General features: G+C 36.6%; 1 long non-coding RNA gene across 1 annotated transcript; it reads right to left on the reverse strand.

Moving 5' to 3' along the window:
- Window positions 1-4,031: 4,031 nt before the first annotated feature.
- Window positions 4,032-8,220, reverse strand: LOC116544014. Its single transcript, XR_004265781.1, has 2 exons — window positions 8,179-8,220; window positions 4,032-4,122 (listed from the first exon to the last, which is right to left on the reverse strand). It is a non-coding gene; the product is annotated as an uncharacterized LOC116544014 (long non-coding RNA).
- Between the last annotated feature and the right edge of the window lie 10,515 nt (window positions 8,221-18,735).

Consider the following 18,735-nt stretch of genomic DNA (forward strand, 5'->3'; position numbering starts at 1 on the left):
ACCTGGCTGGAAAAAAACTTTCAATGAACAAATTCAATAAAACTAACTTTATAGCTTGAGCCACCACACCTGGCTGTACGTTGTTATTTGAGAAATAATGCTATTGAACACTAATATAATGTAAATATAACTTTTGTATGCACTGGGAAACAAAAAACTTCATCCTCATTTTACTACAATATTCATTTTAATGTGGGTGGGAGTGCTCTGGAATCAAACCTGAAGTACCTCTCAGGTATGTCTGTATTACTCTGTCAAATCTCACCCTACACAAGATTCTTTCCAAGATTGTAGCTTGTAAAGACAGATAGGGAGACATTCGTGGCTATTTTACTTAAAAAAGAGTTTAAGTACTGCATAAAATTGCACAAAATGACATATTTACCACAATGTTAATTAATATTCCACAACTATTACTGACTCTTACTGCTTGTTTAATAAAACCACACACAAAAAAATGTTAAGCTTTAGGGCTAGACCAATGAAATGCTATACTATTACTTCTGTAGGTTAGAAATTTTCAATTCCGTCAGAATTTCCCAAATTAGACTTCCCATTTGCTGAGAGGCCTACCATACCCACCTGAGTTCATAAGAAGCTCCCCAAGTGGCAGGAGATCCTATTTGAATTCAGCTGCAATGTAGCAAATGCTAAAAAGTACATCACCGTTTTAAAAAAAAAGTCCTTGACCCCAAGACTCTGATAGTAAAACAGGAGCAGTACCTTATAATTCACAAAACTAAACTCTAATTCTGCACTAGCAATGGTACTTACAGGCTTTTTTCCTGCTCTACAAAAGAGGTTAATACCTATTTCGTAGAGTTGTTGCAAAAATCCACTAAGACGAATATTTGTAAAACTAAACTATAAACTACAGCAACACATTTTATTGCAAAAAGATACATTAAAGAGTTTTTAAAATAAAAATAAAAAGCCACAACCCCACGACTACCCTAACCATTTTTATATTTTGTTTGTTCCCTTCAAGACTTATCTTCAAATACTTTTTAATAAAATTATATTCATGTGAATTGGGGGAAGATAGTATAACATGCCTAGGTTCCAGAACCAGGTTCCATTAATCAGATGGCCCAGCTTTAAATACTATGTCCTGAATTTACTGAGTGACCCTGGGCAAGGTTCCTAAATGCCTTTGTCCTGTTTTCTCCTCTATAATTTCAGGATAACAACAGTATCTATGTCATAGGGAGGTGTGAAGATGAAGTAAGTTACCACTCAGTGCTGTGCCTGGCACATGGCAAATAAATGTTAGCTTAAAAAATATGAACTTAATAGTCTGCTTTTTAAAAGATTTAATGTGGTGTCATAAAAAGCATCAAACTAAGGTCAGCAAAAAGGCAAGGAAAAGACGTTTCCTCTTTCCCTATTATTTAACACTGTATGGATATATTGGCCAATGCTATTAGATGAAAGAAAGTAATTTGAGGAATAACTTGGAAGAGTAAAACAATCCCTATTTGCAGATGACAAACTAGTATACATGTAAAATTCTTAAAAAAAGAAAAAAGGTAATCAATCATAAAATTGAAACTATAAAACAATTTATTAAGGCAGCAGTTTAGAAAACATAAAAGTTCAAGAGTTTTTATATAAATAACAGTAACAAGAAGACAACATGGAAAAGAAAACCACATTTTCAGTAGCAACAACAATAACAATATCCCTAAGAGTAAACCTTAGAAATGTTCAAACCTATATAAAGAAAACTTTAGTCTCCTGAAGGACACAAAAAGGATGTGAACAAATGGAAAGACTTCTACTGCTCTGATGGTCAACTCAGTATCATCACAAAATCAGTTCTCCAACTTATAAATTTAACATAACCCCCATAAAAAGACCAACAAGCTTTTTTTCTGGAACTAGAGCAATTTGATACTAAATTTCACATGGAAAAATAAACATAAAAGAATAACCTTGTAAAAAAAGAATAATGAGGTGAGAGTGACACTGTGAAAGACTAAAACATGTTAAAAAGGCTAGGCACAGTGGTGCATATCTGTAGTCTCAGCTACTAAGGAGGCTGAGGCAGGATCATTGCTTGAAAGTAGGAGTTCAATGCTATGATGTGCTATGAATAGCCACTGCAGCCTAGCCTGGGCAACACAGCAAAACTCTGCCTCTTTAAAAAACAAACAAACATGCTGTAATGCCTCAATAATTAAAATACAGGGAGTTACCATTTCTTAATCCCCCATATTGGAAAAATTTAACAAGCCTGACAACACAGCAAAATTGTGGAAAACAGGTATTTTCATACACACTATTGGTAGAAATGCAAAAAAGTTATCTCCTACAAAGGGAATTTGGCAATATTTAACAAAACTACTTATTTAACAAAACTATATATGCATTTATTCTTTGATTGCTGCTTCAATTCCCACATTAGTAATTAACTCTAAAGACACAGCTGCAACAATTTGAAAATAGGTTTGCATAAGGTTACTAATATTTATAGATTATTCAGATGACATTATTTACTACAGTAACATTAGAAACAATCCAAGTGCCATTATGTCAGGAACTGGTTAAATAAACTGGATATAACTACACAATGGAACATTATGCAGCTGTAAAAAGAAAATAATGAGATTCTATGAGCTTAGTGATTTTTTAAGATATACGAAGTGAAAAAAGGCAAAATATATATTTTTAATGAGCTTTATTTTAGGAAGGGAAACTAGGCTTTATCTTAATCTTACATGTTTTACATACCCATAAATAAAATTTCTTGAATTCCGTAATTCAACGAACATTATAGAATGCACTTACACAAACCTAGTTGGTATATAGTCTACTACATACCTAGGTTATAGGCGTAGCCTATTGCTCTTAAGCTACACACCAATACAGCATGTTAATGTACTGAATACTGAAGACAACTATAATACAATGCTAAATATTTGTGAACCTAAATGTATCTAAACACAGAAAAGGTACAGCAAAAATACAATAATATATTCTTATGGGAACACAATCATATATGCAGTCCAACACTGACCAAAACATTTTATGCAGTGCGTGTCTGTACTTTAACAATACATCTTCAGTCTAAACACAAAAAGAACTTCAAGCAAATCAGTAGCTCTACGTGGCAGGTTTGTTGTTTGTTGTGGGATAACAATTCTGGAAGTATTCTATATGTACTGCAGAACTGAGAAGATATATATACTATTGTAGAAAACTAAGATTCTTACTGCAGGTTAAGAGAGATACATGGAATGGAAGAAGGAAAAGAACAAACTAGCTAGTACGGATTGCAATTAGAAGTATCAGCATAGCCTCATGATTTTCAAAATAAATGTATTTACAAATAAAATGATTCTTTTCCCAGCTCTGTTCTCTAAAAGGGCTAGAGGAAAAAATAACCCAATAGCAATGAGCACATCTATCACCTCGATCTTGGTTTCTATATGCTATTCCACACTAAATGGAACCAGAATTTTTAGAGAAATGGATGATTCTAGAGCTGAGTAGGCAAAATACAAGATGACCCTGGAGATCTTATTTTATCAAAAAGGATGGGCCCAAGAATAATAGATACATGTTAAAAAGATAAAAGGAGCTAGCTTAAAAGGGCTCCCGCTGGCCAAATCTAAGCAACCAAATGCATAGCAATGACAGTTTTTAACCATTGTATAAAGTAAAAATTGAATCAATAAAGAAATAAGAATGAAAATATTTTCCTTACTGGAGACTATCAACTAATAAATGTAGAAGAAGTCAGGAGGAGTGGCTGATCCCAGTAATCCAGCACTTTGGAGGCCAAATGAGATGGATTGCTTAAGCCCAGAAGTTTGAGACCAGCCTGAATAAAACGGCACAACCCTGTCTCTATAAAAAATATAAAAAATAGGCCGGGCACAGTGGCTCACACCTGTAATCCCAGCACTTTGGGAGGAAGAGGAGGGCAGATCACCTGAGGTCAGGAGTTTGAGACCAGCCTGGCCAACATGGTGAAACCCCGTCTCTACTAAAAACGAAAAAATTAGTCAGGCATCGGGGCACACACGTGTAATCCCAGCCACACAGGAGGTTGAGACAGGAGAATTGCTTGAACCCAGGAGATGGAAGTTGCAGTAAGGCGAAATCGCGCCATTGTAACTCCAGCCTAGGGTGTCAGAGTGAGACATCATCTCAAAAGAAAAAAAAAAAAACCACCAAATAAAAAAAATTAGCTAGGCAGGGTGGCCCACTCTTATAGTCCCAGCTACTTGGGAGGCTGTGGTGGGAGGATGGCTTGAGCCAGGAGGTCAAGGCTGCAATGAGCCGTAACTGTGCTGCTATACTCCAGCTGGGTGTTTTGAGACAGTATGAGCCCCTGTCTCAAAAAACAAACAAATGTAAAGGGAAATGACAGAGTTAGAAAACAAGCGTCATAAAATGCTTGTATCATATTAATAACTGATTCACTAGTTGATTAGGTAAATGCAAAAACCTTAGGGCCAGGAGTGGTGGCTCACCTGTAATTAAGATCCAATTCATACAAATCAGTTTGGCTCAAAGTTAAGATTAGTTAATAAATCCACATGGTTATATAAGTGAAACAATACAAAAGGTGCATAAAATTCTATAAATAAAAGCAAAGGAACAACAATGCCAAATTGCATTTAGTGACGCTGAAGCAGGAGAGTAAATCCCACTTCCATCCTTACGTCCTATTCATCCCATTACCAACACCACTCTAGGTTATCACTTTTGGACAAACATGCTATTATTCTCCCTCCTTTGTTAAGTATGATACCAAAAGGTATCATACTATATTCACCATACTGTGCTTTGCTTTTTTTAAACCTAACAATATAGTTTAGCAATCTTCATCAGTTCATAGGAATATTCCATATTTCCTTTAATGGTTATACACTAAGTTAATCACATGGATAGAGCAAAAATTATTTAGCTGGCCCCATTAAAGATATTTCAGTTTCTTCTAATATTGGCTATTACAAACAATGATTCAAAAAATAACCTTGGGGCAAGGCGTGGTGGCTCTCCTGTAATCCCAACATTTTGGGAGGCCGAGATAGGCAGATCACTTGAGGTCAGGAATTCAAGGCCAGTCTGGCCAACATGGTGAAACCTCATCTCTACTAAAAAAAAAAAGTAATACTAATAATACAAAATTTAACCGGGCATGGTGGTGGATGCCTGTAATCCCAGCTACTTGGGAGGCTGAGGCAGGAAAATTGCTTAAACCCATGAAGCAGAAATTATAGAGAGCTAAGACTGTCCCACTGTACTCCAGCTTGGACAATAGAGTGAGGCCCTGACTCAAAAAAATAAAATAAAATAAAATAATAACCTTGGGTATCAGTGTGTGCATATGCTATTAAATCTAGAATAAATTCTCAGAAGTGACACTGTGGAGTCAACAAATAAGGATACCAGCGAATATCACATCAATACCAACTTTTGGGGAGTCTGTGGAGTAATGAGAACTCATGTCCTGCAAGCAGGTCAACATGTCCAGGCAAACACTTGAGAAAAAAATTTCCCAGAATCTAGTAAAGCTCAAATCTATATACTCTCCAGCTCTTAAACTCTACTCATAAGTAGAAACCTAACAATCTAGTTTAGCAATCTTCATCAGTTCATAGGAATCCGTAGAATAAATTACAATATACTACACTACACAATATACTACAAGACATACACAGCCACTTAACAGCTTTACTTATGACAACAAATCACACCAAAAAAAAAAAAAGAAGAAAGAAAGAGGGAAGGATGAATAATTTTTAAACTATGGTATATTTGCAAAATGGAATACAACACAGTAGTGAAGAATGAAGAAATTAGAGCTATAGGCATCCACAGTAATTTATCTATGCCTTAGACAATTACTTAATCTCTCTTTGTCATAGTTTCTCCATTCATAAAATAGAAATAATAATATTCACAGAACTAATATTTGCTAATATTTATCAGGATTTTAGAACAGTACCTGGCATGTAGTAACTATATACATGTTTGTTAAATGAAATGGATCACAAATACAAATGTTACCACGTTGAGTGAAAAGTCAAGTTTCAGAAAACTGTATACAGCATATGGAGACCAAGTGCAGGCAGTATAGAAACACAGAAAACAATACCACGTACTACTACAGTAAGTGCTTGCTCAACCATGCCCATAGGTTGTTGGCAATGGCAACTTTTAAGCAAAAGAACATATAACAACACCTTTTTTCCCCCTCATAGTTATCACAAAATGATGTCGAACAAAATGACGTTGAGGATCTGCTGTACACCATTTCACTTGAAGTCACAGTTTCCAAGAACCTACAGATGTTAAGTGAGGACTTCCTGTATTTAGAAATGTAAAAATGCTATAATAAAGGCAAGGGAATGGCAATGCCAAATTGCAAACACTGATGCCAGAGCAAGAGACAATTTGGAAGGAACGTCTGGGAAATTAGCACTGGCAATGTTCATTCTTATACCTGGTGCTCATTCCGTTATTCTTCAAAGTTCTATGTATGCCATAAGAGTCCCATAATAAACAAATAACTTTTTTTCTTTTGTTCCTCCTCTACTTTGTGGGATTATTTAAGTAACTTTTTTTCTAAATGAAGGATATTCAGTGGAGGAAAAACAATAGAGTACATACTTATGAAACAATTACAAGCAAATACAGTGAAAAACTATCCAGTGATAGACACGAAAAAGGAAAATGCATGATTGACAGAACATGCAATACATGATATCTAAAACAATATCACAGATATTATTTTACCACAAAACAATTTTCAGATTCAGTAAAAAACAAAATCTATACTCCGCTTACAAGGACAAAACATTCAGATAGGAAGGCTAAAAATAAGAGCTACACCAAGCAAATTCTGACAAAAAGAAAAAGCAACGATGGAAATATAATTATATAAAATAAAATTCAAAATTTAAATAATTAATAGGAAAAGAGACAAAAAGAACACACCAGGCAGATGTCCTAAATCATATGTGCTAAGCAGCATAACTTTTAAATATATAATGCAAACAGGTTAGAACTGCAAGGAGAAAATGTCCAACCACAATCATAACAGAAAATTTTTCACACACCTCTGTCAAAAATCAATTGAGCAAAAGGACCAAAGTAATAAGAAACTCAACTCAATTTAGATAAACATGGAATTTTATATCTAAATGATAGAGAATATACATTTTCTCCAGACTCAAAATACTTATTAAAAATAGAATACTGTGTTTTATGAACACCTAAGTCTTCAAAAAATTCCCCAAATTTGAATTCTATAGGCCATGTGCACCAATTGCAATATAAGGGACTAGAAATTAACAAATAAATACTGATCAAAAATGAAAACATCAATGTCCTACCTGACTGAAATTTTAAAAACAATTTAGGCCCTTTATGCCTTTTGGTAGATTCTGGAAAGATTTTTCTTAGAAAATAACTTAAAACTGGGGGAAATTACATGCACAAAGCTATTACATCGAGAATTACTCATATGGCAAAAAAAAGTCTAAGCAATCTAAATGCCCTTTTTTAAAAATTTGAGGCAAGGTCTCATTTTGTTGCCCAACAACCTAGAGTATAGTGGCACAATCACAGCTCACTGCTGCCTCAACTTCCGAGGCTCAAGCAATCCTCCAGCCTTGGCCTCACGAGTAGCTGGGACTACAGGTGCACACCTCCATGCCCAGCTAATTTAAAAACATTTTTTTTTTTTTGTAGAAATGAGGTCTCCCTATGTTGCCCAGGCTGGTCTCAAGCTTTTGGGCTCAAGCAATTTCTTGCCTTGGCTTTACAAATTGTTGGGATTACAGGCATAAGCCACCATGTCTGGCCTAAATGTGTATTAATAAAGAAATACCTTAGTACTTTACAGTACATTCATTTGATGGACTATTGTACAATCATCTCCTTGACTGATATAAGCATCATATAGCAATGTAGCAAATCCTCGTGAGACTGGGCATAATGACTCACACTTGTAATTCCAGCACTTTGGGAGGCCAAGGCAGGGTGATTGCTTGAGCCCGAAAATTTGAGATCAGCCTGGGCAACACAGGGCGAACTCATTTCTACAAAAAAATTGAAAAATTAAGCAGTCATGGTAGCATATGCCTGTAGTCTTAGCTACTCAGGAAGATTGCTTGGGCTCCAGAGTTTTAGACTAGAGTCAGCTGTACTGTACTGTACTCTACCCTGGGTAACAGAGTCAAACTCTGTTTCAAAAAAAAAAAAAAAAAAAAAACCCAAAAGAAAAAAAATCCTTGTGACAAGATCAAGAAAATAATCAGAATTGAAAATATGTAACTGGAAATGGTCATTTATCAGGAGATAAGATATAATGGTCAATGAATATATAAAAAGCTATCACTCAAGAAATCAATATATGATGATTAATGAAAATAAGAAATCACTCATCCCACCATCAAGGTGTCCAACCATTTTTAAAAACTTTAACGGTTTACTGATGAGGGTATAAGGAACCAAGCATTCACAACCACTGAGAACTTATAGAAATTGGTACAACCTTTCCACAGTTATTTTTGGCAACATCTACAAAACTTTGTGAAGGCCTTTTGACCTTCACAAAGTTTTGTACATGTTGTCAAAATAATTTTAAGAAATTCTATCTTTAAAATTCTATCTTTCAATATCATGAAAATGCCCATACTGCCCAAAGTAATTTATAAATTTAATGCTATCCCCATCAAGCTACCATTGATTTCTTCAGAAAATTGGAAAAAGCCACCTTAAACTTCATCTGGAACCAAAAGAGAGCCTGCATAGCCAAGACAATCCTAAGCAAAAGAATAAATAAATAAATAAATAAATAAAGTAAATAAATAAAACAAAGCTGGAGGCATCATGCCACCTGACATCAAACTATACTACAAAGCTACAGTAATAAAAACAGCATGATACTGGTACTAAAACAGAGATATTGACCAATGGAACAGAGCAGAGGCCTCAGAAGTAATGCCACACATCTACAACCATCTGTTCTTTGACAAACCCAACAAAAACAAGCAATGAGAAAAGGGTTTCCTATTTAATAAATGGTGTTGGGAAAATTGCCTAGCCATATGCAGAAAGCTGAAAGTGGATCCTTTCCTTACACCTTATAAAAATTTAACTCCAGATGGATTAAAGATTTAAACATGAGGCCCAACACCATAAAAACCCTAGAGGAAATGTAGGCAACACCATTCAGGACATAGGCATAGGCAAGGACTTCATGACTCAAACACCAAAAGCAAAGGCAACAAATGCCAAAATAGACAAATGGGATCTTACTAAACTTAAGAGCTTCTGTAAGCAAAAGAAACTATCATTAGAGTGAACTGGCAACCAAGAGAATGAGAAAAAAATTTGTGCAGTCTACCCATCTGACAAAGGGCTAATAACCAGAATCTACAAAGAACTTAAACAAATTTACAAGAAAAAAACAAACCCATTTAAAAAATGGGCGAAGGATATGAACAGACACTTCTCAAAGAAGACATTTATGCAGCCAACAAACATGAAAAAAGCTTATCATCACTGGTCATTAGAGAAATGCAAATCATTGGGAGAGAGATCCAAGATGGCTGATCACTAGCAGCTCGGGATTGCAGCTCCCACTGAAAGAGCAGAGAACGAGAGGACGCCACACTTTCAGATCAATTTTTGTTGCTCACCCACCAGGAGATTCCCAGCGGAGGAGCCCCACCTGTCGCCAGCGTGACTCTTGAGGCCGGTGAGGCGGTTTTGCCGCTGCCTTGGTGTGGCGGTTCTTGGTGCAGAGTCAGAAAAGCACCATCAATCTTAAAGCCGCTGTTTTGGCTGGAGCAGTGGGTTGCTCAGATTCTAGCGCCAGGAATCAACAAGTTGGACGTCCATTCAGAAACCCAACTATAAAGACGGTAATTATAAAGACCACAGATGGATAAATCTATAACGAAGGGAAGAAAACAGCCTAAAAAGGCTGAGAATACCCAAACTCAGAACTCCTCTCCCTCTACAGGGGATCACAGTTCCTCATCAGAAACAGAACAAGGCCTGATGGAGAAAGACTGTGTTCCATTAGCAGAAGCTGGCTTTAAAAAGTGGATGATAAGAAACTTCTGGGAATTAAAAGAACTTGTTCTAACCCAATGCAAAGAAACTAAGAACTTTGAAAAAAGGTTTGACGAAATGTTAACAAGAATACACAATTTAGAGAGGAATATAAGTGAATTAATGGAGCTGAAAAATACAACACGAGAATTTTGCGAACTATGCACAAGTTTTAACAGCCGAATTGATCAAGTAGAAGAAAAGATATCAGAGGTCGAAGATCAACTTCATGAAATAAAACAAAAAGACAAGATTAGAGAAAAAAGGATAAAAAAGAACGAGCAAAGTCTCCAAGAAATATGGGACTATGTGAAAAGACCTAATCTACGTTTGATAGGTGTACCTGAATGTGACGAAGAGAATCAATCCAAGCTGGGAAATACGCTTCAGGATATTATTCAGGAAAACTTTCCCAACCTAGCAAGGCAGGACAATATTCAACTCCAGGAAATACAGAGAACACCACAAAAATATTCCTCAAGAAGGCCAACCTCAAGGCACATAATTGCCAGATTCACCAGGGTTGAAATGAAAGAGAAAATACTGAGGGCAGCCAGAGAGAAAGGTCAGGTTACCCATAAAGGGAAGCCCATCAGACTCACAGCAGATCTCTCAGTAGAAACCCTACAAGCCAGAAGAGAGTGGGGGCCAATATTTAACATCCTTAAAGAAAAAACTTTCAACCCAGAATTTTACATCCAGCCAAACTAAGCTTCATAAGCGAAGGAAAAATAAAATCTTTTGTGAACAAGCAAGCACTCAGAGATTTCATCACCACCAGGCCTGCTTTACAAGAGCTTTTGAAAGAACTACTACAAATAGAAAGGAACAACTAGTATCAGCCTTTCTAAAAAATACCAAAAAATAAAGAACATCAACATATTTAAGAAATTGCATCAACTAACGGGCAAAACAGCCAGCTAACATTAAATGACAGTATCAAACACACATATATTGTTATTAATTTTAAATTTAAATCGACTAAATCCCCCAATCCAAAGACATAGACAGGCAAAAAAAGCCAAGACCCATTGGTATGCTACATCCAGATCCATCTCACATGCAAGGATACATAAAGACTCAAAACAAAGGGATGGTGAAAAATTTACCAACCAAATGGAGAGCTAAAATAAATAAATAGAAAGCAGGAGTTGCAATTTTTGCTGATAAAATAGATTTCAAAGCAATAAAGATCAAAAGAAGAAAGAAGGATATTACATAAAGATAAAAGGATCAATGTAACAAGAAGAGCTAAAGATCCTAAACATATATGCACCCAATACAGAAATACCCAGATATATAAGACTTATAAAGAGACTTGGACCCCCACACAATAATAGTGGGAGACTTCAACATCAATATTAGATAGATCAATGAGACAGAATGTTAACATCGATATCCAGGACTTGAACTCAGATCTGGAACAAGTAGACTTAATTAACATTCATAGAACTCTCCACTTTAAATACACAAAATATACACTCTTATCAGTACTACATCACACGTATTTACAGGTTTAAATGAAATATTGGTTGGCTGCTTGTTAATTATTTTATTCCCTCATTTTTTTTTATGTCTCTATTATTAAACACAATTACAGGCATACCCAGTTTTAGACTGCATTCTAGCCTGGGCAATAAAGCAACACCCCTGTTCTCTCTCCCTTTTCCTCTTCCTCTTTCTTCCTTTCCTGTATTCTTTTTCTTTCTTTTTTTTTTTTTTTTAATTTTTTTTCTTCCTTTCAAAAAAAAAAAAAAAAGAGAAATGCAAATCAAAACATTGAGATACCATCTCACGCCAGTTAGAATGGCAATCATTAAAAAATCAGGAGACAACAGATGCTGGAGAGGATGTGGAGAAATAGGAACATTTTACACAGTTGGTGGGAGTGTAAATTAGTTCAACCATTGTGGAAGACAGTGTGGCACTTCCTCAAGGATCTAGAAATAGAAATACCATTTGACCCAGCAATCCTATTACTGGGTATATACTCAAAGAATTATAAAAGATTCAATTATAAAGACACATGCACATGTATGTTTACTGAGGCACTGTTTACAATGGCAAAGACTTGGAACCAACCCAAATGCCCAACAAAGACAGACTGGATAAAGAAAATGTAGCACATATACACCATGGAATACTACGCAGCCATAAAAAAGGATGAGTTCATGTCCTTTGCAGGGACATGGATGAAGCTAGAAACCATCATTCTTAGCAAACTGACACAAGAACAGAAAACCAGACAGTGCTATGTTCTCACTCATAAGTAGGTGTTGAACAACAAGAACACATGGACACAGGGAGGAGAACATCACACATGGGGGCCTGTTGTGATGTTGGGGGGAGCTAGGGGAGGGATAGTAATGGGTGGGGGGATTGGGGAGAGCTAACATTAGGAGAAATACCTATTGTAGATGATGAGGGGATGGATGCAGCAAACCACCATGGCACGTGTATACCTATGTAACGAACCTGCATGTTCTGTACATGTATCCCAGAACTTAAGTATAATTTTAAAAAATATTAAAATATGGGCAAAGGTATAGTTACCAGTATGTTCTCCATTATTTAAAATAGTGAAAAACAATGACAATCTAAATTCTAAAAATTAAGAGCAGGTAGATATTATTTGATACAGCCATACTTATGCAATACTATGCAGTGTTTAAATTATATTATAAAATATAATTATTGACAGAAAATGTCTCCATATGTATGTGAAGAAAAGCAAAGCATAAGGCACATGTAACGATTCCATTTTTGTTACATATATTTGACTGTGTGTCCACACATAAAAAAATTAATATATACATTAAAATCCCAGAAGACTATTGGCCAGATATAATAACGGTAGCCATCTCTGAATGATGGCACTTTTAGGTGATTTAATATCCTTTTGCTCTATATTTTCTAATTTTCAATAATGAATATGCATTACTTATATAAGAAAAATGTTACCAAACTATACAAATGAGAAAGCAATTGAAAGAAAATTTTAAAACCTAAGAATGATTTAAAAATGGGATGGTGGGTATTTTTTTTTCTTCTTGCAGTCTCCCTAGGATGGTCTCACATTATGCTTGTTACTTAATATTTAAAAAATTAATAGTGAAACCACCCATAATCATTAAGGAGAAAATGGGATTAATTCTGCCACTCTAGCTTCCCTGCCTCTCTGTATTCCTTCCTGTGAGTGTAGATGTATTTCCCTAGGGAATTCTCTTGGTGACCTTGTGTACCAAGCAAGAGTTCAGTGAGCACACAGAGGAGCTGGTGCCAAACTGCCATCACAGTCTCCATGACTTGCCCACTGATCACTCACTACACTATAAAAAGACCTGATGGGAGAATGAGATCCTGGCCAGCTCTCCCACCAACTGCCTGTCCATGAGGCCTGCTACCTGACCTCTCTGGGTTTTAAGTTCTTCAACCATGAGAGGAAGGGTTTGGAAGGGCGTAGAAGGGGTGATCTCTATGTTTCCCTGGTTCAAATACTTGGATTCCAGGTGCAAGTTGGAAATACAACTGACAATAACCAAGACAGACCTGGAAATCCACACGTGGATATCTACAAAGAGCCATAAAACCTAAAGGAGATAAAACTAAAGGTAGGCAAAGCTAGCTGAAATCATAGTTTCATGTGGCTTCAGTGCTTGGGTTTTACACAATGCCTTCACTCACTCTGTACTCTCTATTCACATCACTGAGCTGCCAGTAATTATTAGGGAGGCCCATCCACTTGCATTCTTCACTGAGATTGATCAGCACCCAGCCTTGCTCTCTTTCTTCTTTATCCAGCATGGGGTTAAATGAAAAGCAGTGTAACTCCTTGTATTTCACTGCAAGAAAAGGGAGGATTAAGTTAAATCAAGCTTAGTCAAAACCAGAGCCAAATCTCCCCCAAAACATTCTGTCCCAGCTGGAGTACCCTAAGAGGCTATCACAATCCCCCCCCAGCACACTCCTGGGAGTAACCTGTGTGCAGTGGATAGGGTCCCCCAACTCCTCTCAGCAATGGCAAGAACACCTCGGGGTATCAAAACTCAACTCTGCAGTACCTTCTTTCCTTTTAGAACACAGGGACGTCTCCATTTGGTGCTTTTTTTTTTTTTTTTTTTGGTTGCTTTAAAAGCAAATATATTTTCCAGACCACATAAAATATGGAACACAAAAATTAAGAACATATGCATTCATTAGGCATCAGGATTCCATTTTTTAATGCACATGAAGCTTGGATTTGGAATGGCCTCTCAGAGGCAGACACAGGCCCAGGCCAAATGCATATTTTGATGCTCACAGTATTAAAAAAGAAGAAATAAGAAAACTGAAAAAACTGTGGATTACACGTTTGCACTGGGAACATCTGAACTTTAAACAACTACATGAATGTCATAATTCCGCTGTCCATTTGCATAGGATTCATTAAAAAAAATCAATTCATAGTGCACAGCACTGTGCTCATGGGATGAGAACTGGTGAAGGCTGCATCATGATGTGGCTTCTTTCAATCCTGTCGTGTTATCTCTGATGCTTGTGAAGCCCAAAAGCCCCACTGTTTCCCTCTCTCCAGTAAAAGCTAGGATTTTATTTTCTTGCTCTGGTCTTGCCATTTAAGGGGAAGTGTAGAGACCAGCACTATCCAACAGAAATATAATGTGACCTATGTAGGTCATTTTAAATGTCCTTGTAGCCACATTTCAAAAGAGTTAATTTAATAATCTATTTTATTTAACCCATTATACACAAAATCATGATTTCAACATGTGTGTGATATAAAATGTACTAATATTTGATACACTTCATTTTGTACTGTCTTTAAAATTTCACGTGTTTTTCACTAAATGGCACATCTCAGTTCAGAGTGACATGAACAGCTATCTGTGGCCAGTGGCTACCATTTTGGACAGTGCAGATCTAAGCATTTCTGATGATAACAAAGGATAGCTGATACTCAAACCTTGTTTTGTTCCAGATTCTGTTGCAATTAAGTGCATTAATCCGGTTAGTAGGCAACATTGATGGTCCTCACTCTACTGATGAGGAATCTGAGGCAAAGGGAGTTTGAGGCACATTCCCTCACTCAAAGTCACATGGCTAGTAACTGGGGAGTCCAGGTTGAAATGAGACATCTGGCTGCAGAAGGTCTGCTCCTAATCATAACATATCACTCCCCAAAGGCAGATCCTTCTCTCTTCTTCCTTCCTTGTTCCAGTCCCCTAATCTTCCTGTTTCTCTCCAATACATTCCCTTCTCATAGCTTCCCTAGGTCCTCCTATGTCCTTAGCATACTGATAGCATTCAATGTGAACAATTTAAGGTTCCTAAACACGTGTATTTGAAGCCCTTTATAGGATCTCACCACCAGCAAGAGGCTGCAGCAACACACAGACAGCCTGACACAAAAACTCAGGTTTCAAATTTGTTTTGACGGCTACTGAGACGACTCATCCACATGAAAGAGGAAAGATAAGGGTCATATTTTAAGAACCAGATTTCTTCATTTTTCTTGTGAGTAAGAAGCAACTGTGGTATGTCAGTGAGATAAATTATGTTCGATTTCAGTCTTTCTCGGTGTCATATTTCTAAACTTCAAAACTTAAAATACTATTTGGACAAATAACAAAATATGCATATCCAGGTATACTCACACACAAACCAGAGCAGACACTTTCCATAGAAACAATTTCTTATCATCTTAGCTAATGTTGCAGACAGCATGTGTAATGAAATCCCATTCTGGGAATAGTTGGCTGGACACTGACACATCTTTTCCATCTCTAAGTACCATTTTCATGACTCAGGCTTCTGCTACCATAACGTTAACCACAAATCCAAATTGTTTAAGATGCCAAAAAATCTCTTGAGAAAGCCTCAGTTCCCTCAGTAAAAGAAGACCTACTGAAGATGGGGTAATAATGGAACTTAATCTCCCTTTGTTAAATATTTGCAAATAGCTGTAAAGGTAGAAGAAGAAAAACATCCATGACTACTGACAGTTTTCTGTGTGTGGACTGATGCCTGTTTCCACTGGGCAGAGAAAATGAAACTATCCATAAATTAACAGCAAGAATAATTTATAACAGACATTAAGCAGATCACTCTTGAACTAGGAGACATTAGGATGGGTTAACACTGAAATTATGAATTTTTCCTTTCAGATATTTTTAAGGAAAATGGTGATCAATCAATCTTCATGCCCAATTTAAGCAAAATTCTACCTGACAGTAAGGAAAAACCCCATTTTTGTCAGCCAAAACTCAGTCATGTTAACCTGGGCAAGCTTCTTACCCACAGGCAAGCCCAGAAGGGCCTCCAGACTCTGCCGACTCTGAGAAATCAAAAAAGTGCCACTAGAACAGAAGGAAATTTTACTGAATTGTTCCCGTCTCATAATTTCCTGTTCCTTTCACTCTTGACTTTTGCCAAATACATAGCAGAATTTTTAGCAATTAGCTGGAAGGTAAATTAAAAAAAAAACAACTAGGTCTTGATCATCTTTTAAATTTTTTGGCTTATAGACTTTTTAATAATACATTGGCAAATTATAGTTGTATATATTTCTGGGGTAAAAAGTGATGTTATGATTTTTGACTACAATGTAGAATGATTAATTAAAGCAAATTAACATATACATTGCCTCAAATATTTCACATATTTTGTAACAAGAATATCTGAAATTTACTCTCAGTGTTTTGAAATGTACACTACTCAATTATTACCTACACTCAGGACACTGTGCAATAGATCTCAAAATAATGATACTTATTTCTCCTGTCTAAAGCTTTGCACCCTTTGACCATCATCTCCCCATCTCCCCTGCTCCCAGCCTCTGCCATTCTACTCTCTGCTTCTATGAGTTTAACTGTCACAGATCCCACATATAAGTGAGAACATGTGGTATTTGTTTTTTATGTCTTTGGCTTTCTTCACTCAGCATAATCCTTTCCAATTCCATCCATGTAGTCACAAATAATAAAATGTCTTCCTTTTGAAGGCTGAATAGCATTCCATTACTTATATATACCATGTTTTCTCTAGCTCTTCATCCAATGATGGATACTTAAGTTGATTCCACAACTTGGCCACTGTGAATAGTGCTGCAATGAAAATGTGAGAGCAGACATTTCTTTGACATATAGATTTCAATCTTTCCAGTAAGTACTCAGAGCAGGAGTGTTGAATCATCTAATTTTATTTTTGTTTTCTGTGGAACCTCCATCTATTTTCCATAATGGCTGTAGTAATTTACATTCCCACCAACAGTGCATCAACATTCTCTTTCCTCTGCACCCTTGCCAAAGCTTGCTGTCTTTCATCTTTTTGGTAAAGGCCATCCTAACAGCTGTGAGGTGATATCTCACTGTGGTTTTAATTTGCATCTCCCTAATGATTATTGAGGTTGAGCATTTGTTGATGTATCTGTCAGTCATCTATGTCTTCTTTTGAGTAATGTCTCTTCAGGTCCCTTTCTTAATCAGAGTACTTGTTCTTTTCCTATAGAGCTGTTTGAGTTCTTTACATATTTTGGATATTAATCTCTTATCAGATGTATGGCTTGCAAATATTTTCTCCCATTCCTTAGAGTGTCTCTTTACTCTGTTGTTTCCTTGGTTATGCAGAAGCTTTTTATATTTTAGACAAATCTGTAATCTTTACAGAATCTGAACAGAGAGAAAATATTTGCCTACTCTAGGAAGGTCATATTCCTCAGCTGATTCTTTACCCACTTTTAAAACAGGCATGTTAAAAGCTCCACTGGCTTTTCCCATCAGTCTGAGCCAGCATATCCAACATAAAACATACTCTGCTGTTAGTGACCAGCAGCTTCAGCAGGAAGTGTACCAAAGGCCTCACCCTAAGGGGCCCCATTGCACAAGAGCTCCTCCAATAAGAAGCAAATACTCGAAATGGCTTTGGACTGTGGAAGTAAACTGAACGTGCACCTTTAATGTTTAAAAAAATTCAGAAAAAGTTAATGTGGAAACCTTAGTATTCACAGTATCACATGTTATCTATATAAATCTTGTAACTAATGAAACAGGAGTCAAGCTTTAATGTTTTCCTGCCCAGAAAGCCAAATGATAATTTCTAAAACACTACATGAAATTAAGAATGAGTAACATTTTGGCTGTTTCTAGGGAGACCAAATCAGTGTTTCAGTTGAAAGCAAGAGCTCAACCCAAGCATGGAGATGCATGTTTTGACTGACTTTATTCTAGCACGGGTATTCATTGTGCTCCCCTTAACCTAGGGAAGCTTGTGGCACCACAGTACAGCTCAGTCTCTGTTGCCCTCCCTGGCTCCTTCACTCTCAGATAACCCCACTTCCTACTTCCCACAGAAAATGCAAGACATCACTTGGAACCACCAGGCGAATAAACAGGGCTGCATCCGTACCCAACCTTTGCTCCTTCTCTCCCATGTAAAGGAGAGGGTGCTCCTTCTGCCAAAATAAGGGAGAGATGTGGGTACAACAAAACATTAGGGAAGGAAGGAAAAAAACCTAGCTTGTTCCCTAGGCATCAGGCTAAAGGTTATAAAAACAGAATTATTTAGCATAAATATATGGAGGAATTGCCTCTCACTATAGACTAACTGGGAGAAGCAACAAATAATGCAATATTAAAATCAAAAGTATTTTAAAAATCT

This window comes from Sapajus apella, unplaced genomic scaffold (genome assembly GCF_009761245.1).
Source record: "Sapajus apella isolate SASKATOON/1434 unplaced genomic scaffold, GSC_monkey_1.0 scaffold203, whole genome shotgun sequence".
NCBI classification, from domain to species: domain Eukaryota; kingdom Metazoa; phylum Chordata; class Mammalia; order Primates; family Cebidae; genus Sapajus; species Sapajus apella.